We start from the raw sequence: 20,414 nt of genomic DNA on the forward strand, positions 1-20,414 counted from the left end.
TCGCTCTAGCCCAACCTGACTTGGAGACTTGGAACTCACCATGTAGTCTCAGGGTGGCCTAGAACTCAAAGCGATCCTCTCACCTCTGCCTCCCAAATGCTGGGATTGAAGGTGTGCACTACCATGCCTGGCCCTACATAGATGTTTTTATGTGGAAACTTCTGAAGCCTTGGTGTTTGAATACTAGGACCATTGCCCAGGCACCTGGTGACAGTTACCAGATTGCTCAGATATTTCAATTTGGTAGTTGTGAAAGTAAAGGTAAAAGTAATCTCCTTTTACTCCAGGTCCATTTTCTAAGGACAGGTCATGGGATTGGATCAACCTCAGTGACTCATTCCTCCTCACACAAGTGATGCTCATGTCAGTCCTGAATTAGTTGAGGTAGCCACTGTGAAGGTAGATTAGCTTCCTGGAACTTCTAGAACTACAAGGCTTAAAACAACAGAAAGTTATTGTCTCACAATTCTTGGAGCTACAGTCAAAGATTGAAGTATCAGAGGACCATGGTCCCTCTGAAACCTGTTGTGGAACCCTTCCTTTGCTCTTCCTAGCTTCTCATTGTTTTCTGGCAATATAAAGTGTTCCTTGGCTGGCAATTGCATTAGCGATTTTAAATGTGCCTTGGCTTGTAGCTTCATATCTCCATCTCTGCTTCTGTCATTACATGGTGTTCTCCTAGTATATTTCTGTCTTTCCATGGCTGTATTCTTATAAGACCAAATCTACTTATAAAATAGACTCAACATAACTGCAATACTCTACTTCTTAATGTGTCATTTTCTGAACTACTGGGGTGTAAGACTCAAGATATCTTTTAGAAGACACAATTCAGTACATAACACACAATGTTAATGTTTCAGAGAAAGAGCAGTGTTACAAAGCTTCTTTTGCCAAGATGGGCATGGTAGCTTCTGGGTAAGCATTTATTGAATGAAGAAAGTATATGTAAGTGATCTGCTCTGCATTTTGAAGAACTGGGTCTCTTTGCCATACAAGATCATTATCATAATATAGCCCTTGCCTGTACGTTTCCACTGCAATCCCATTAAAACCCTCCAGAACATTCTAGTCATGTAAGAGTATTTGCATTTTGTTAAACCCCATGTATTCTCTCACTTCCTTCAGTGGTGCTTTTCCTTATTCATGAGACATCCTCCCACTCCACATCTATAAATATCAAACCAGTGCTCGCCTGTCTATGGTAGAATGTATCCCAAATGTTGTGAAAGAACGAATGTTAGTATAATATCAGTTATTTTTATGTACCTTGCTCCTCCCCTGCCCATCAAAGCATCCCATGAAGTCAGGAACTAGATTATATTTATAGTTATATTTCCTACACCAAGCACAGCACCAGATGTGGCTTCACCTTGAAATTTTAGGAAACAGAGACTGGCAGGAAAGGAGGGTACTTTTATTTTTAATCAGCAAAATAAAGTACATATATTGATCATAGTTGACATATGTATACATTCTAGAAGGATCAAATATGAATAATTAGCATATGATCTCAACTATTTAACATTTCTTTGTGCTGAGACCATTTAAAATCCTCTCTTTTACTCTGATGTGCTCTGATGCTACAAACCATAGTCCCATGCTTAAAATGCAATATCAGAACCTCTTGCTCCTAACTGTAATTTTGTACCTTCATGTTAATGAAAAATCCAGGCACAGTGAAACAAAGGCCATATAGTCATTGTTGCAAGAAATCTACACAATTAAAACTCCTAGAAGTAGAACATGTGATGGGGATTACCTGAGAGGAGGAGGAGTCACTAAGTAGGGTATCATCCTACAGGTAAGCAGTGAGAACTTTAGAGAGGAAAATTAAATGTCCGTATTCAGATTTGGGTTTTTGTTTATTTGTTTGCTTTCTTGTGGGTGTTTTTCTTTTGAGGCAAGCCCAATAGACTGGACTTTTTTATGAAAGAGAGAGAGAGAGAATGTTGGGTTGCCAGAGCCTCCAGCCACTGCATTCACACTCCAGATGCATGTGCCCCCTTGTGCACATGTGCAACCTTGCATGCTTGCATCACTGTGTGTCTGGCTTACATGGGACCTGGAGAGTCCAATATGAAATGAAATAGGAAGCAAAAGTAAATACCTGTCATATAATTTAATACATATGATTTTCATATACATAATACAAATGTATTATAGGTATACATAAAATAAGACATATAGGGCTGGAGAGATGGCTTAGTGGTTAAGCACTTGCCTATGAAGCCTAAGGACCCTGGTTCAAGGCTCGATTCCCCAGGACCCATGTTAGCCAGATGCACAAGGGAGCTCATGCATCTGGAGTTCGCTTTTAGTGGCTGGAGGCCCTGGCATACCCATTCTCTCTCTCTTTCTATCTGCCTCTTTCTGTCTCTGTCTGTCACTCTCAAATAAATAAACAAAATTTTTTTTTAAATACATAGAATTTAATGGGAAAGGTTTCAGCCAAATTATTACAAAAGAAAAATAGAATATTGCTGTCTTTTGCTTTAGAGCTGAAACAATGGTTAAAGGTATGATTATGACAACTGTGACATATTTGAGATCAAGACAGCTACCTATTTATCTTTATGATGAATTTAGACAAAAGAGATGAAATGTGTGTCCTAGATTATCTTACTTGATATGTGAATAAACAAAAACTTCATATATTTTTAAATCAAATTGATTGAACCTAATCTATACTTGATTTATATTTATGGGAGGAAAATTACTTATTTGTCTACTTAATTTCTTTCACCAAGGATATTATGTATAATCTCAGATGTGCAGCTAACTCCAAGATTTTCTCTAGAGAAGAGAGTGAAAAGAGGGTTTTACAACATATGTAGGCTAGATCTTAGCAGTTAAATGCCAGACTTCAACCACAGCCCCTCACTTTGCAGCAGCAGTATCTCTAGAAATTTAAAATGTTAAAATTAGTCCTATTGCAGGCAATGTTGAAAAAGTATAGAAAAAGCACAACACAATGTAAACATTTTAGGATGCCAGACACAGTCTCCCCTTGGGGTAGAAACATTTAGCATCTTCATATTATCTAAGTGCAAACTCTGAATACCTAGCTTGACATCCAGGAACCTCCTAATCTACCCCAGTCTCCACTATAGTCTTTCTTAATGTTTGCACTGAACTCCATTGAAATTGAGCTGTGCCCAGCTCTCCAAACACAGATCATAGATGCTCCCCTCTGCTCCTAGGCTCATGCTACCTACAGAGACTGTACCCACCACTTCCCAGTCCACTTCTCTGTACATACCAGTCCTTCTAGATCCCGTTCATGTTCTACGTTCTCCAGAACTTCTCCTTTACTTTAACACGGGATCCCTCAGTATCCATAGCACTCATTTAATTCTTAATGTGTGTGGCCCTCCGTTGTCCATTTATTATTTTATGCATGTCCCTTTGCTTTTCAGAAATCTTCACTCAAAGTAAAAATAAGTTGGGCTGGGCATGGTGACACACACCTTTAATACCAGTACTTAGAAGGTAGAGGTAGGAGGATCACCTTGAGTTTGAGGCCACCCTGAGATGAAAGAATGAATTCCAGGACAGCCTGAGCTAGAGTAAAACCCTACCTTGAAAACAATCAAACAAACAAAAGTTGGAATTGATGTGGTCTTAGTAATTAATATGCTGCTTTAATTTATATTTACACCACAAAATTAGATAGCATTGTTCAAAATTTACAGCAACAAAATATTTCAAAAAACTTCTAAAGTCTCACCTGTTAATGGATAAGACTATGATCCAAACATATATCTAGCTTCAATGGCCATCATCATTCCTGGTGCCCCAGCACATGAGACTACCCCATCTTTATTTTACCCCATGAAGTACCAGCCACAGTATATTCCACATGCCCTCTGCATCTGCAGGAAGACGCTTTGTTGAAGCCAGCCTACACTCTGTTGCTTCTCTCACATCTAGAGCGTAGGTCCTTTCTTGTAACACCAAATTTCTTGTGTATTGTTTTATCATTGTGTCCTCACAACAGCAACTCAATAAGATCCTTTCATCTGTTTGATTGACTATTACACTGATTCAGCAGATAGACTGACTGTTGGAAAGTGAGGTATGCAGTCTTTCACAGTCTTCTGAGGACTGACTGCTCATTGAGACACATGACATGAATTATAATGGACCAGCAGCTTTGAAGCTTTCTGCAGTTGACCTCCAAGTGAGCACCTTCACCATGACCTCCTCACAGCCATGCTAATACACAGATTTCCATTGTGCTAAGAAGTCTCTTTGATCTCCTATCACTATCTTCTTCCCTTAATAACACTGCTCACATGAACACAGTCTCGCTTATGGAGAAATGAAGAAAAGGGGGACTCAGGGAGATGGACTCTCTGCACATATCTTGAGGGGAAATAGTCCTTTATTGAGTTGTCATGGTAACAATCTGAGTCTTAGGTGCATATGTGCTGAAACTCATTTTGTTCATGTATCCAGGAGTGACCAAGTTTATATATTATAATCATTTTTCATTTACAATGAAAATATAAATGCTGTGGATACCAGAAGTGCTGATTAGCAAGCACACAGTTCCCATTAGGAAAAATACTTTGAGAAAATAAGTTTTTATAAGAATGTGCTGCGGTGACCTAGACCCTGAGAGAGGGGAAAACATCTACATAGATGACCTCAATGGCTACTGTTGTTGAGCTAGGTTATCCAGATGAGCCTACCTCATGGGCTGCCACGACCAACCATGGCAGAGTATTCGTGGTAGCAAACCAGAATCAGAGCTGAAGCTAATACCCACCTCACCATGCTGAAGATTCACCAACTTCTTCCTCCTGCCACCCAGCTGGGCACTCCGTCCTTCCTTCTGCCAGTGTTCCCAGTTTTATTAATTCTGTTCCAGAGGCACAACCTCCTCCTATGAAGGAATGCCTTTTCTTTTTGCTTTGAGGCAGTCATATATGCATCCTTGATGTCATGGAAAGGCTAATATTTTTGTACTTCATACCTTTGTTTAAGATATATCTTTCAGTGTCCCACTTTTGCTAAGGGTCCCCAGTCCAGCCCCCTACCCCTGTGCTCCCATGATCCTATTTTCTGTGCAGCAGTCAAATCTCGAAACTGAACCAGTAAATCTCTGTAATTATCTCAGTTGTTAGCTTTTTTTTTTTTTTCTGGACCTTCATTTCTGCTTCATTTAAACCTATGAAAATGTCTCATACTTACAATATTTTACAAGGTCTGAAGAGATTACTTAATGGTTAAGGTGTTTACCTGCAAACCCAAAGGACCCAGGTTTGATTCCCCAGTACCCACATAAACCAGATACACAAGGTGGCGCATGTCTCTGGAGTTTGTTTGCAGAAGCTGGAGGCCCTAGAGCACCCATTTTCTCCTTTTCTCTCTCTCTGTCTCTCTCTTTTTCTCCCTTTCTCTTGCAAATAAACAAAAATAAAAATGTTCAATATTTTTAAAAATTCTATCCTATTCAGGATTTTTAGCTTCTCTTTACTGAGAAAGGTTATCAGGGCATCTGATATTCCAGATGGCTGCCAACAGAATCTCAACAGATTCTTTTCTTTAGCACTTTTTTAGTTTTTATACGTTTTTGGCCCATTATCTTATCTGAATTGTGCTACTTCCCAAGGAGCCAGGCATTATTCCCTGCATTATTCATGCACTGAACCTGGGCCATAGATGGTGATTCTCGGCTTCTTTCAGAGCTCTAGATGTGGAACCACAAATCAGAATCATTTCTCCCAACCCCTCTTTTCTTTTCTTTATTTTTTTCATTTTCTTTATTTTGGACTTATTTTGTTGTATGTCTCTTGTGTGTTCAACATCATTCTACATGCAAAATTACAAAACAAATAAATAAACCAAAAAAAAAAAACCTCTTAAGTTCCCTTACTCCACAAGATCACACAAAATCACCATACATATATATAGATGGGAGGATAACCAAAGTAATTTCAGAAAAGTAAAGGCAGAAAGACTGATATCAATAAATGGATAATGTAGTTGCAAAAAGCAAGTAATGAAACAGGGCACAATGACCATTGCAATTACCCGAATGTCCTAACTACTCAGGAGGCCGAATTGGGAGGATCACTTTAGCGCAGGAGTTCATATCTGGCCTGGGTAATACATTGCAATCCTCACTGGTCATTTCATCTAGAGGGAGCACAGAGAAGATGTACTTGGTCTCAATCTTGAAGGACAAACAGAAGTTCATTAAATAGAGAATAGCAAGAAAAGGTATCATACCAGCCAAAGAGAGTGATCTGGGTGAGATAGTGTAAGAAGCTCTGGTTGGCAGCTTCACTTAGTAGGACAGGGTGCATGGAAACATGGTGAAGTTAGGCACTGGACAGATAGGGAAAGGGAAGTCATGATGAGGATTAAATGTTGTGCTTAGGACACAGCTACCCCTAGAAGGCTTTTCTTTTTAAAATTTAGTGACTGTGAACTTCACTCCATGAATATAATGTACATTGTTCATATTCCCACTGGGTAGTACTCTCATAGTTCCCTCTCCCTTGTCCCTTTCCACTGAGGCCTTTTTCAGTGGGGTTATTGATATTTACTGTGGGGTCATGGATGTACCAGTCATTCTCTGTGAGGAGGAGGCATTGCCTCAGGATAGTCCTTCCTATAGTGTGGCTCTTAAGATCTTTCCACACCCTCTTCTGCAATGTTCCCTGAGCCTTTAAGGGTGGTTTTTAAGTCCTCTTTAGTGCTGAGCTCTATGCATGCTCTTATTTTCTGCTTCAATGAGTTTTGTGTTTCCTTGGTGTCTACTGCCAGCTCCCTGGAGGAGGTTTTCAGGCTAGTCTTGAGAGAAGCACTGGTGTATTTAATGCGCTTCTCCCTCCACGATGTCTTGTGGGACTTGGTAGATGTGACAGTGATGACTCATCTAGTGCTAGGTAGTCAACTTTCACTTCTTGTCACACTGATGGATCTTGGTTCTCCCCGGTATTTACTGCCATTTGTAAAAAAGGAAATTCTCCAACCAAGAATGAAGGCAGCATGGATCAAAGGGGATAAGAGACAGTCATTTAAAAGAAACTTCTGGCAGCAATACCCTCTCATCTTAGTCGAATAACAATGGGAGCTTCCCTCTAGAGCCTAAGACCTTCCTAGTCACAGGCTTCTGACCTGATTTGATTCTCTACGCCAGGTATGATTTCCTTCCCACTGACCAGATCTCCTGTCCAATCAGAGACCAACTGATTGACCCCATAACTTGTGTGTCACTGTGGTGGTTTGATTCAGGTGTCCCCCATAAACTTAAGTGTTTTGGATGCTAGGTTCCCCAGCTGCTGGCAATTGGAAATGAAAGCCTCCTGGAGGCAGTGTATTGATGGGGGCAGGCTTATGGGTGTTATAGCCAGCTCCCCCTTTGCTAGTGTTTGGCACACTATCCTGTTGCTATTGTCCACCCTCTGCTTATGCCATCATTTTCCCCCTGCCATTGTGGAGCTTCCCATCAAGCCTATAAGCCAAAATAAACCTCTTTTTCCCACAAGCTGCTTTTGGCTGGGTGATTTCTACCAGACATGCAAACCTGACTGCAACAGTCACTATATCACAGGTGTGTACATCTTATCTGAGTAATTGGTTTTGTAGCTTGCAGCATCCCCTGCTTGTTCATGCTGTTGGTGAGATTATCCCCAGCAGCTCATATAGCACTTTACAACACGATATGGGCTAGCCAACAATCTGACTGCCTCCTCAGTCCAGCATTATCTCTTGATGTCCTATGTGGTGGCTCCTACAATATGGTTTTGCCATTTAGATCTGGTGGGTGACCTGCATTGTTTGAGGGACCTTATGGGCTGTAGTGACCAACAGCTTACTGTGGGAGGTAACCCAGTTCTGGCACTGGGATTTACCAGCTAGAGCTTAGAGTTTTAGAGAGTTAAGCTATCTGTACTCCCTATAGGGTACTTCTGCCTCGAATAATCCCTAAACACCCTTAGGAAGATATCTTATAATTAACTAATCAGGAGGAACTTTTCTATGGAACTGATTCATGCCACCATTATTCTTGTGTATTTCCCCTCTCACCTCCTTTATCCCATTTCCCCCCAGGTCCCTTCCACCTCCTGTCTTCTCTCTCTCTGCATTTGACTGTCACACATATCCTCTTTTCATCCCTCCATGATTCCTCTCTCTCTCCTAGCCTCATTCTAGTTCCTTGCCAGTTCTACTGATCCTTACAGCAACTTGTAAACAAATCAAACTGTTCACCGTTAGGAACCATGTATAAGAGAGAAAATGCAGCGTTTGTTTTTCTGAGCCTGGGTAACTTTGCTTAGTATGACTTTTTCCCAGTCCATCCATTTACCTGCAAATTTCATTATTTCATTCTTCCTTATTGCTGAGTAGAATCCCATTGTGTATATGTCCCACATCTTCATTATCCATTCATCAGTTCGGAGGCACCTGGGCTAATTTCAATTCTTAGCTATTGTGAATAGACCAGCAACAAGTATAGCTGAACATTCTGTAGTAAAGAGTAGAGTCTTTAGGGTATATTCTTACAGGTGTTATAGCTGGGCCAAATGGTAGATCTATTTTCAGATATTTGAGGAGTCTCTGTACTGCTTTACATAGTAGCTGTATGAGTTTTCACCCCTACCAACAGGTGATAAGGGTTCCTCTTTCTCCACATCCCTACCAGTATTTGTTGTCATTTCATTTTTTTAATGATAGCCATTCTGTCTAGGGTGATGGGATCTTTAAGTCATTTTAATCTGCATTTCTCTGATGACTGAAGATGTTGGACATCTCTTTAGATGTTTATTGGCCATTTGTATTTCTTCCTTTAAAAACTCTCTGTTCAGTCCCCTGTCCCATTGTTTAAGTGGGTTAATTGGATTTTTTTCACTGCTTCATTTTTTGGAGTTCTTTGTATAGTCCAGAAATTAAACTTCTGTTTGATGGATAGATAACAAAGGTTTTCTCCCATTCTATAGGTCGTTTGTTGACTCTGTACAATACCTTTTTAACTTTGTGAGATCCCAATGGTTAAGTGTTTGTCTAATTACCTGAGCTACTGGCTTCTTATTCAGAAAGTCTTTCCCTACACCTATATCTTGGAGTGCTCTCCCAATTTTTTTCTAGAAAACTTTTCTTATAATGTGTGTGAGTGTGTCTGTGTGTTCAATTCACTATGGAGTCTCAGGATAGCCTCGAACTCTGCCTCCCGAGTGCTGGAATTAAAGGCGTGTACCACCACACCTGGTTTTTCTGTGTGTTCATGTATGTACAAGTGCTATATGTGTGCAGATGTTAATGTGTGTGTGTGTGTGTGTGTGTGTGTGTGTGTGTGTGTGTGTGCGTGTGTGTGTATTGGCCAGTGGATACCTTAGGTGTTACCCTCAGGAATGCCATCCACCTTTCATGAGATAGGGTCTCTTATTAGCTTGCCAAGTAGACTAGTTTGGCTTGCCATTGAGACCCAAACATTCTACTCTCTCCATTTCCCTACACTGAGATTATAAATATGCCTCACCATACCATCAAATCATATTTATCAGCTCCAGGGATCAAACTCAGATCCTCATGCTTGCACAGCTGAGCTGCCTCTCCAGCCCCACTACCATGCTTATGAGCTAGAAAATAACAGGGACTGATACATCCTTTAAAATGACCAGAAGCATTTTTGTACTTCCCTCTACACCAAAAATCTTTCAGGTTTAAGTAGCCATTTTTCTCATGAATCCTTAACTCTCTTAAATCATCTGGAGTTAAAAAGAATTCCACAGTACCCCTCTTCTCTCGACTGAAAACTCCATAACTGCCTTAGCACATCCTCTAATGACCATAGCTAAACAATCTTATGGTGTTTACTAACTCGCACAGCTTGGAGTGGGTCAGAATAGCATTGCTACAGTTGTCCAGCATCTGAACGTTTTATAATTCTATAGCCATTTTAAATCACACTAAGAAGAAAACAAACCTGCATAAATGAATGTAGCATACTTCAACTAGGTGATGGTAATAAAAGCACAAAACATTTTAGAAGACTAGCCGCTCTTTTCTCACAAGCTTCTGCCCTAGCAGGAGTGCTGCTTCTGGGTTCTTATAACTATTTATTCCAAATGGTTCCTCCAAGTCCAGGCTCTTTAATTCATAGTGCCCAACACAGAGTAAGTATTCCAGAGATGTTTATTTATTAGAAGATTGGCTGGATGAATAAAATATGTGTTTAAATATGCTTTATTTATAGTCTTTCAAACAAAAATACTGATATTATGTGCACCAGGATCCATCTTCTCTAAAGTCAACATTTAGAATATAACATAAAAGCTATAATTAGTAGACAGTAAGTACTTATTATGTACCAAGTATGGGAGATAAAAAGCAAATACCATGGTCCCTGATTAATGGTAAAATTAATCACTGTAAATGGAAAGGAAGTTATGTAAGCCAAGCCAGTCTAATAAGCATGATGAAACTACATAGAAAGAATGCTTGGAGAGGCCCCCAACATAGCAAAAGGCTGGGCGTCTGAGCAGAGTGCCAGGAAGATCTTCCAGATCACCACAAACTATGAACTAAGTCATGAATGAGGGATGGGATGAGGGTTAGAATTTTACTCTGCTGCCAGTATATAATGATGTTTGATAATGACTGGTGAAGTGGTTTGAATGTAAACTATATCTTTCAGAGTCTCACGAGTTTGAAATATGTGCTCTCCAACTGGTGGCAATTTAGGGAAGTTGCAGAGACTTTGGACACCAAGCCTTTCTGGAGGAAGTGTATTGCTGGAGATAGTCTGTGGGGTTTATTAGAGCAGCCCTGCTAGGTGTTGGCACCCAGCTGACTCTGTGAATCATTTCCTTGCTGTTGATAAGTGACGCTGTAAGCCACTTCACTTATGTCTCGCTTCCCCTGCCATGATGAAACTTCCCCTCAAAACTGTCCTCCTCATATAAGCTGTTCCTGCTCAGGGGCTTTGTCCCAGCAACAAGAAGGCAGCTGTGACATCTGGCAATGGGCCCCAGGCCATCTGAATTCTGGTAGAATGACATGGCAAATTGGAGCCAAATCATCTTCATATGAAAAGTATTTGAGTTCCTTATAAATCAGTGTGTGAATTTATGTATCTCATCACCAGGTGTTTATTGAGCAATCTTCTAGGTGAGTTGGCAATACCTGAAAATAGAAACTGACACTACTCCCCAGGAGACTAAGAACTCGCTAGAAGATACAGCGCCTCATTCACAGAACAGCCCATAGAAGTGCTGGATGTTCAGCGCATCAAACCCAGCCTCTGACCTTGGCAATAAACGTGTGGAAGTGAGGTCTATGACACTGAAAGTTTGAGACTAGGTTACCATGAAAATGATGGGCCTTGAGCAGTCTTAATACAAAAGAAAAATTAACACAAATATAAAAAAAAAATAAATAAAAGGAACACCTACTCTAGAATGGGAAAATTTTCAAGGGAAGGACAATGATGGAACTGAACTCCATTATTCTATCACCTTAAAGTTACGGAGAATTACCATGAGACAAGTGCCATACTGAGCAGCACATAAAGCAAATGAAATGTGTCATCAAACTTCACATAATGAAAAGTCATATACTTGAAGCCCATAGTGAAAGCCACAGCAGAGAAATGTTTGGGGTCTGGAGAGATTTCTTAGTGGTTAAAGCACTTGCCTGTAAAGCCGAAGTACCCAGGTTTGATTTTCAGGTTCCAATGGAAAGTCAGATGCACTAGGTGGCTCATGTATCTGAGTTTGTTTGCAGTGGCTGAGGGCCCCGCCGTACCTATTCCCTCTGTATCTGCCTCTCTCTTTTTCTCTCTCTCTCATAAATAAATAAATAATAAAATATTTTTAAACTCACTGTCAATTTCAAATTCTAAAAAATTCACATAAAATCTGATTCTTGGCTTAACTTAAAAATTGGATAATCCTTATTGGGGTAAGGTGGAATCTCATAGTTGTTTTAATTTGCATTTCTCTGATGATAGGGATGATGAACATTTTCTTAAGTGTGTGTTTGCCATTTGTATATCTTCCTCTGTGAACTGCCTGTTCAACTCTGTGCCCCATTTTGTGAGTGGGGTATTTGTCTTCTTATTGTTTAGAATTTTGAGTTCTTTGTAGATTCTAGAGATTAGGCCTCTATCAGTTGGATAACCCACAAATATTTTCTCCCATTCTGTGGGTATTCTATGGGCTTTGCTTATTATATGCTTGTCTCTAAGAAACGCTTCAGCTTCATATGATCCCCTTGCTTGAGTGACTGTTTAAGAACTTGAGCCACTGGGGTTTTGTTCAGGAAGTCTTTTTCCATTCCTATATCACAGGAAGTACTTCCTAAATTTTCTTCCAGTAGTATTTGAGTTTCTGGTCTTATGTTGAGGTCTTGATCCATTTGGATTTGAGTGTAGTGCATGGTGAAATGTGTGGATCAAGTTTTAGTTTCCTGCATGTGGTTATCCAGTTTGTCCAGCACCATTTATTGAAGATGCTATCTTTTTTCCAGCCTGTATTGTTCGGGCCTTTGTCAAATATCAAGTAGCTATAGTTGCTTGACCCAAAATCCAGGTCCTCAAGTCTAATCCATTGGTCTATACTCCTGTTTTTATGCCAGTACCATGCTGTTTTTATTACTATTGCTTTGTAGTATAGCTTTAGATCAGGTATGGTGATGCCACCAGAGGTATTTCTTTTGCTGAGTATATGTTTGGATATGTGAGGCCTTCTGTTTTTCCATATGAAATTTGAGATCATTTTTTCTATCTCTGTGAAGAACACTGTAGGGATTTTAATTGGAATTGCATTAAATCTATATATTGCCTTTGGTAGGATTGTCATCTTCACAATGTTCATTCCGCCTATCCAGGAGCATGGGAGGTCTTTCCATCTTCTCAAGTCCTCCTCAATTTCTTTTTTGAGAGTTTTCATACTTTCATTGTATAGATCTTTTACTTCCTTGGTTAACGCTATTCCAAGGTTTTTTTTTGTTGTTGTTGTTGCTATTGAAAATGGGACTATGTCCCTTATTTCTTTTTCTGTATCTTTGTCATTTGCATACAGAAATGCTACCAATTTTTGATTTTGTATCCTGCTACTTTGCTATAGGAGTTAATCACCTTCAGGAGTTTTGGGATGGAGTCTTACATATACAATCATGTCATCAGCAAATAGAGCTAACTTAACTTCTTCCTTTCCAAATTGTATCCCTTTTATTTCCTTCTCCTGTCTTATTGCTTGAGCTAGGACTTCCAGAACTATATTGAAAAGCAGAGGTGAGAGAGGACATCCCTGTCTTGTTCCTGATCTTAATGGGAATTCCTCCAGTCTGTCTCTATTAAGTATTATTTGGGCCTTTGGAGCTTTGTATATTGCCTTTATTATGTTAAGATGTGAACCAGCCATGCCGATTCTCTCCAACGTTTTGATCATGAAGTGATGTTGTATCTTGTCAAAGGCCTTTTCTGCATCTATCGAAATGATCATGTGGTTTTTATGTTTAAGCTTGTTTATGTGGTGTATTACATTGACCGATTTTCGTATGTTGAACCACCCTTGTGTTCCTGGGGTAAATCCCACTTGGTCAAGGTGGATAATGCTTTTGATGTGTTGTTGGATTCAGTTTGCGAGAATTTTGTTCAGGATCTTTGCATCTATGTTCATTAGGGAAATAGGCTGGTAGTTTTCTTGTGGCATCTCTGCCTGGTTTTGGGATTAGGGTGATCCTAGCTTCATAAAAGGAGCTGGGTAGCTTTCCCTGTTCTTCAATTGTGTGGCACAGTTTTAGAAAGATTGGTTTGAGTTCTTCCATGAAGGTTTGATAAAATTCAGCTGGGAATCCATCTGGTCCTGGACTCTTCTTTTTGGGGAGGTTTTTTTATTATTTTTTCAATCTACATGACTGTGATGGGTAAATTGAGGTGATTAATCTGCTCTGAGTTTAGCTTTGCTAGATGATATGCATCCAGGAATTTATCCATCTCCTCCACATTTTCCAGTTTTGTGGAGTAGAGGTTTTTGAAATAAATCCTGATGATTCTTCCAATTTCACTTATGTCTGTTGTGATCTCTCCTTTTTCATTTTGAATTTTGTTAATTTGGAGTCTCTCCTTTTTTTGCTTGATCAAATTGGCCAGAGGTTTGTCAATCTTGTTTATTTTTTCAAAGAACCAGCTCTTTGTTTTGTCAATGGCCTTAATTGTTTCTTTGGTCAACCTTTCAGCTTAGATCCATTGTTTAGAATCAACCAGCAGCAATCCGTTTAGGTGAAACATGCCATAATCCCTTGGCAGCCTGTTTCACTCACTTCTGTTATGTTTGCTATATTTTTTTCCCTGTAGTATATAAATTTCACCATCCTTGATTGAAAATTTAGCAAGAGTAAAAATGCTTGTATACAAATAATTATAATATAAAGGTCTAAATCACTGTGGGAGCTTGCCTTTTCACTCAGCAACTATCTCCCGAGTTTCTGCTAGTTGTGGGGTCTCTCACAGTGGTGGGGAAATGCTGGTGCCCAAGTTCCAGGAATTCACATGATACTGTGAAAGATGTGTGAACCAACACCCTCTGCATACCAAAGATGCTACTGTAGCATTATATATACGAGACAGTGTGGTCAAAGGAATACGTGACCACCTGTCCTTGGGAAGGAGAGAAGTAGCACGTGAACTGAATTTTAAGGGGTCTGTAGCCATATCACAGAGGTAGGAATCAGCATGTCAAGCTCAGGAAGCTTGATTTGGCTTCAGTATAAGGCAGCTAGAGACAAGTGTACAAGTAAGAGCTTCAGATTTTCATTTTAGTAAGGAGAATGTATTTGGAATCAGACACTTCAAAACCAGGGACTATCTTCAAAGTTAAGCCCTGAGTTAGGGAAGACAGAGGGGTTAGTATGACTACCATGATATACAAAAAAAAGACATAGTCGAAGGCAACATATGATGAATATTGAAGAAGGTAAGATAAATTATCAAATGTCAATAATGCTCACAATTCTATTCTGTGATTTGGTATATTATAATCTCTGAAAAATTCAAGTCTTCCTCTAGCTTATGAAACTGTGTTTTACTTAGCTTTTTAAAAAGTTTCCACTTAATTCCTCCTCTATAACTTAAAGTAACAAAAGTAGCACCAAAGGATGTTTCTTAGCTGTGGATATAGATAGGGTAACTTATCTAAGCATCAGTAAACCAGGGCTTAAACTACTTCACTGGATTTCAGTTCTGAAAAAGAAGAAATATATATGAAAGTATTTTTGTCTCCAGTTCAAGTGTAATGGGTTATTAGTATGAGAAGTTTAAATTAGAAAAAGTAAATCATTTGCAGTATGCTTAAGGCATTTTATTTGCATAACATTTTACAGATTCATTTCATCATTTGTCCTCATTATTGAAATAAATATAACTCACCTTGATAGAAAATTCTATTTTTAAAAGGCATCTGAATCTTGCCAATTGCAAACATTCCAAATATTTTGGCTTAAGATTTTTAAAGTTTATGCAACATGGTGCTTGCCTATTTACCATCTCTTGGGAATTAGCAGCTAGAGAATCAGAAATTCAAGTTCAAATAAATAGGAAGTAGAAGGCCAGCCTGAGCTATGTAAGACTCATCTTAAAAAATAAAAATAAAAAAAGTAAAATGAGTGAAAAAAAAAAAACATGTTCAAGTAGTTTGACATAAATCATAAAAGATGAGGTAGAGGTAAAGTAATTAAGATCCACTTAACACAAATAAGTACTACGTGATTTATATAGTCACAGACAAAAGTAATGTATCAAAATGCTGGGGTCACTGAAGAAAATGTACTCGCATAGGTAGTACAGAATAGATAAGTAATTGGGAAAGATGATTTATAATTATCTTCAAAAGCTGTTTTCTGTTTAGAATTACATTACAGATTAGATATGTAATGATCATCTTTAATTCCGTAGAAATCATGATGTCTCTCCTTTTACAATGAAAGCCAAAGTTTCCATCCATAAAGCATGAATTTACCCATTTTTTAAAGAATTTGAGTAAGAGAAAATATTTCCCTTTCCTCTTAGCTTTACAGTCAATACAAATGTGGCAGACTGACAGAAAATTTTTGTCTGAGAAGTATTAGAAAGAAGCTAAAACTGTGTCAAACTAAGGAATAAATATCCTTTAAAAGGGTCTGTGGGGGCTAGAGAATGGCTTAGCAGCTAAGTGCTTGCCTGTGAAGCCTAAGGAAGCTGGTTCGAGGCTCGATTCCCCAGGACCCACATAAGCCAGATGCACAAGGTGGCACATGCATCTGGAGTTTGCTTGCAGTGGCTGGAGGCCCTGGTGCATCCATTCTCTCTCTCTATCTCTCTCTCTCTCTCTCTCTCTCTCTCTCTGTCTCTCTCTATCTTTCTCTCAAAAAAAATATTTTTTTTAAAAAAAGGGAAGGGTCCACAGGAGAAAAGTATAGTCAATATTAATAGAATGTCTGATTATTTTCTTCAAGTTAAGGCACAAATCTGTATTTCATGCACATTTCCTAATTGTAAGCATGAGTGAGTAATTCAAACATTTGTAAAAACTGTACTGTGGTTCCCTGGTCTAGAGGTATGACTGCCACTTAGAATGTGAATAAATACTTGGGATCAAATTCAGCACTCAGCTTACTGGATTGTAGCCTCTGAAATATATCATGGTCTCCACTTTTATTTATTTATTTTTTTACATTTTCATTATTCAATTGCATGTGTAGAGGGAGGTGCGCTAGGGTCTCTTGTCACTGCAAAAGAATGCCTGTCTGGCTTTACATGGGTGGCTTGAGAATTGAACCTAGGCCTGCAGGTTTTGCAAGCAAGTGCCTTTTACCACTAAGCCATCTGCTCCAGGCCCAAATCTTCTGCTGTGAATCTGAAAACTTGTATCTTAACCTTGCCTTTGCAAGAAATCTCATTTTGCTCATCTAAAAAGTTGTCCTAGTGATTTCTCAATAAAGTTCATTATTTTTCTCATGATTTTGTTATACAATATTCCTAACATAATCAGAGGTTTCAAGAATTAGATAATAAATGTACATAACCCATAGATTCCAATAATAGCATTTTCCTATACTTTCTTTACAAAATGCCCATCCATCTAACCTACCATTGGGCCATATTTTCTGTTGGCTGTGTTTCAAAGTAGTTGCCAAAACCTGTATACTGCTTTAGTGGGTTGCTTTCAGGAATAAGTAGAATGATGTACATTGAGTACATTGTCTACTATGCAGGCAAGTGGAAGAGTGGCAATAGACCCTTCCCTCCTGTTTTCTATGGGTGGCTTTAATGTTGGAACTTCTATGAATCCATATGCATTTATCCTGGAGGAAGAGGCAGGTTTCTGCAATAGCTTCCTCATGAAGACCATCCACGGCTGTCAACACTGATATGACACAGATGTCGGAGTCACCTGACAAGCATTTTGAAGCAGCTGTCATACTTCAGCCACAGTGGTTTTCTGGTTCTTTCTGAAGCACATCAAGGACCCTCCCACAATAGGGTCTCCATATTAACACCTCCTACCATTTAGTCAGGGTTCTCTGAAGGAACAGAATTAAGACAATGAATATATATTAAAGGGGACTTACTAGATCAGCTTACACAATACAGCTGGGTGGTCCAAAAACAGCTATCTTGTCTATAGAGTGGAGAGGCTGAGAACCCAGTAGACATTCAATTCACAAGGCTGAATGCCTCAGCAGTCCCAATCTGGGGTTGAAGGCCTAGAGGATTCCTGGAGAGATGCTAATTTTCAATCCAAGTTGGAAGGCCAAAGAAGCTGACTTCCATTCTTAGCAAGTGCCTTTAACCACTGAGCCATATCCCCCATCATGAGCTTCATTGTCAATGAAGGATAGCAGCCACAGGGTAGCTGCACTCACCAGCATAGGCCAAAGACAGCCTAGCAAAAAGGGCCATTTCTTCCCGGAACCTCATTATACACCACCAGAAGGGTTGCCCACTCTAAGAGAAGGTATTTCCCTCTCAGTCACTCCTTCCTGGAAAAGCCTCAAGAGACCTGCCCATGAGGTATATCTCTTACTTGACTCCTGATCTAATGACAACCAGAGATGAGAGATGACCCATCACACCCCTCTGAGGGGCAGTACTCTTCCTTTAGTAGCCACATGACTACAACTAGTGTCTTTACTTTCCAGTCCTTCTCAAGTAGGAATAATAGAAAGGCTGTCTAGGACTGATCCTCACTCTTCTGTTGCTCTGCTTTCTCTTTTATTTTCTCCAAAATAATGTCTGAACATAGTAAACCTTCTTATTCACATCTGTTGATTATTGTGGTCTCACCTTACAATGTAAACCCACAAGGGCAGGAATAATCATTTAGTTTGAAAACGCTAACTCATAATAGGTGCTTATCCAGTATTTGCAGAAAAAAATTTAACTTACCATATGTTAATTTACCTTATGACAATGCACTACTTACTATATAATGTATTACTTAGAGTTCAAGCTATAATGCACATTTTATAGTCTTATAATAAGGCTCAGCATAGATATGTCACCTTATGCATGAAAATGTTACTGCAAATAATTTATTCTTTGTGTCTAATTAACATAAAGCTATATTGGATGGCTCTTTAACAGTCATTATTAATGACAGCAGGCAAAGAAAGGAACTCCATTAATTACAACTTAGATGTTTAGGAGAGGAAAAGAAAGGAACTCCAGAAATTACAAATGAGATGTTTAGGAGAAGAAAGGAACTGCAGTGATTACAATAGTCGTGTAGGAGATGAGGCTAGGGGATAAGCACCTTGGTCAAACAGCAAAATAAATAAATAAATAAATAAGACTAACAGTCTTTTTGTTTTTCGAGGTAGGGTCTCACTCTAGCCCAGGCTGACCTGGAATTTGCTATGTAATCTCAGGGTGGTCTCAAACTCACAGTGTTCCTCCTACCTCTGCCTCCTGAGTGCTAGGATTAAAGATGTGTGCCACCATACCTGGCCTAACAAACATATTTGAAAGTTACTAGTAAAGAGAATTGAATTGTCTTTTATGATCCCTTATAATTCTATAATTCCATAATTTTCTGGCTTTTACCCAAACTCAGCAAACTATTGACTCAAGATTTTATTTCTCCTCTGTTCATTGAGGACCCTCAAACCTGCATTCATAGTCTCATCTGAGGACCCAAATAGCTATCCTTTGTAACTCAAAAATACAGTTCTCACTTCAAAAGGGGTAGTTTATTCTGCAGTCAAAAATGAGTGACTATAGCCCAGGAACATAGATTTGAGTTATTCTGAATACCATGTTACAACATGGTAACAGTTTCATAAAGTTTTTTATAATATCAACAAAGGAACATCATAAAAAGAAACTTGTAAAATACACTGGTGATAATGTCAAGTAGGTGGGGTACAGTAAGGCAGGGAAGTCTCTGTCTGCTATAGGCCACAGATGCTGTCTGATGACATTCTTAACCTTGGGTTGTTGGAAGCAAGTGTTTATTAGTACAGTCCAACAGAATTTATGTAATAGTCACAAAGAAGTTAGGTCACACACAGAGATGAGCAACGAATGGCTAATAAGTAGGTTGAAGATATTGCCCAAGATAATTTAGCCCTGGACTTGCAACATTCAACTGTCCACAACAACAGATGATCTAATCGGTCAGTCAGTCTAAGAAAATCTGTAACACAGGCATAGATTATTTTTTTCTGAGAACTTCAGTTCACATTTGTCTCTAACTGCTTCAGAATATCTCCACAAGAGTGTCCTGCCGTTAATAGGAACTGAAAAGATCACAATTATCTCACCTTCAGGACCCTGCATTCCATGCCCCCATTTTTTCCAGTTACTTTGAAATGCTCTCTCCTTCCCCAATGCCAGAATCAATGTCTATATTCACTGCCTCTCCCTTTAAATTTCTTCTCTCCTGCTGCTATTTCTTCTTGTACTCACTGCTATAACCTTGTTTCAGCTATGATTTCTTAATACCTAAATTACTTGGGTAGCATTCTAACTAGTTTCCTGCTGCCAGTCACATCTGCACTCTCTCCCCTTCAGACCTACATAAGACCATTTATTAATCTTCTGCATTTAAATATTCTTAGTGTCTCAGAAGCTTCCAATCTGTCCCAACACCACTACCTAGCCTATAATGTTCAATCTAATCTTCTTTTTTTCACCTCTGAAAATGTCTCCTTCTCTTCTTAGCATATCTGCCAACTGAGTATTGTATGGCGCCCAGTACTGTTACAGAGATTTTAAACAAAGAAGAAATAGAAGGAAGGTTGATTTAATAGGATGTTTTGAAATTAAGGAATTATTTTTGCCAGGAGTTTGGTAGTTATGATGAGAACTTGGGTATCCGCCTTCATAGCTTGCTTCTTGAGGTACAAGTATTTTTGACCATGGGAAGTTATGGACATTGTAGTTGGGAGTGAATGGCTGCTACCATATACCCCAG

At 39.1% G+C, this 20,414-nt stretch overlaps 1 protein-coding gene across 20 annotated transcripts in view; it reads left to right on the top strand.

Annotated features, from left to right (window-relative positions):
- The window catches only part of Dlg2 (discs large MAGUK scaffold protein 2), a 1,944,997-nt gene that overhangs the window by 1,564,522 nt on the left and 360,061 nt on the right, over positions 1-20,414 (top strand). The window lies entirely within an intron of this gene.

This window comes from Jaculus jaculus, chromosome 3, assembly GCF_020740685.1.
Source record: "Jaculus jaculus isolate mJacJac1 chromosome 3, mJacJac1.mat.Y.cur, whole genome shotgun sequence".
Lineage (NCBI taxonomy): Eukaryota > Metazoa > Chordata > Mammalia > Rodentia > Dipodidae > Jaculus > Jaculus jaculus.